Source organism: Galeopterus variegatus, unplaced genomic scaffold (genome assembly GCF_000696425.1).
Source record: "Galeopterus variegatus unplaced genomic scaffold, G_variegatus-3.0.2 Scaffold188, whole genome shotgun sequence".
Lineage (NCBI taxonomy): Eukaryota > Metazoa > Chordata > Mammalia > Dermoptera > Cynocephalidae > Galeopterus > Galeopterus variegatus.
Window position 1 is genome coordinate 60,746 of NW_007726299.1, and position 1,452 is coordinate 62,197.

At 44.5% G+C, this 1,452-nt stretch overlaps 1 protein-coding gene across 1 annotated transcript in view; it reads left to right on the forward strand.

Moving 5' to 3' along the window:
• Window positions 1-1,452, forward strand: part of FER1L6 (fer-1-like family member 6) — a gene marked incomplete at its 5' end in the record, with an annotated part of 120,763 nt that overhangs the window by 57,418 nt on the left and 61,893 nt on the right. The window lies entirely within an intron of this gene.

Sequence of the window (1,452 nt, forward strand, 5' to 3'; positions counted from 1 at the left end):
CGTTCAGTGATGGCCTTTTCTGGCCCCTAAGCCAAGTACTTTGCAGAGAAATTAGGCTCACATTCTCCAATCTAAAGGGAAAAGGAAATGTGGGAGAGAAAGAAAAAATGAAAGGTTTGCACTTTCTTCCTGAGAAATACATGTAGACATGCAAAAGATTTTGTTCCCATTTGTGGGCTGCAGCTAAATGGAGCTCAAAATATGGTGATGATCAGATTATTAGAATAGAACTCTAGCACTTCTCGACCTTTTGGCCAAGATCAAGTGTAGAATCAAACTGTGCTGGGCCTGTGTTTGCAGTCTAGAGCTTTCTCTCATTTCCTAGTTGCTTGTGGCCTCTTAAGAGTCTGCTGGTCCTGTAAGAAATGAGTTTATATTTGGCAAATTGGTTGCTTGGGTTTATTTTTACTCTTTTGTTTCCAGGACAAATCTGAATAAATTATTCCTAGCTGGGATAATGAACAAAGTAATTGTTAAGCAGATCACTCATTTTATATCCAGCTGCCCTAACTCCACCCATACCCAGAACAGGTCTGACCTTCCAGTGGACACCAGCAGACAGCTTTGTTTGTTTTCGAGTGTGGCTGAACTAAAGCCCCATTTCTACCCCAACCAAGCATCCTTCCATGGTTGAGGATGCCAGTGCTGGTTCATGAGTCCAAAGGCAAGGAAGCAGTGTGGCTGCTAAACCCAACCTCAGCCAGAAGAGATTGCGGGCACTGTTCTTGGTCAGCAGAGGTCATTTATCCAGCAGCTTTCACTCAGCAAATATGCACTCAGTACCTGCCCTGTGCTAGGGGACATGGTGTGAAGAAAGCAGGCAACTCTGGAGTTTATGTCCCTGCAGTTCTTGAGAAGAATAGCAGAGCAGAGTGGTTGCTCCAGCCCCTCTCTGCTCCTGGGGAAATGTGGACTCCGACTCCTGGGAGCGGGCCTGGGGAAGAGGCAGGAGGTGGAGCACATAGTACTTATTGAGACTAAAGGCCCATATACATACATATGAAGAGATTTAAATACCCTCTTTCACTACCAAGAAAAATAGGGCAGAACTGCCCCATCACTTAAAGGTATTGATCTTAATCATCACCATCATCACCATATCACTATGTACTGGGCACTTGTTGTATACCAGTCATTGTGTAAAGCATAAACAACATTACATTACATCTCATGACATTATGAACAGGTATTATTTTTAACCCCTTTTTAGGCATAAGGCTCAAAAAGGTTGAGGCACTGGCCTGAGGCCATAGAGCTGGAAAGTGGCAGATTTGAGAACTCAAACTCAGTCTGGCCTGGCTCCAAAGCATATGCTCCTAGCCACCATGGTGCCTGCCCTGGAGATCCTTTGCAATGTTTGCTGCCACCTTATTTTTGCTTTGCTCCTTCCAGTGTCCCCTGGATGATTATTTTGCCTTCCTCCCACTGAGCTCAATATGCAAGAGAAAAATA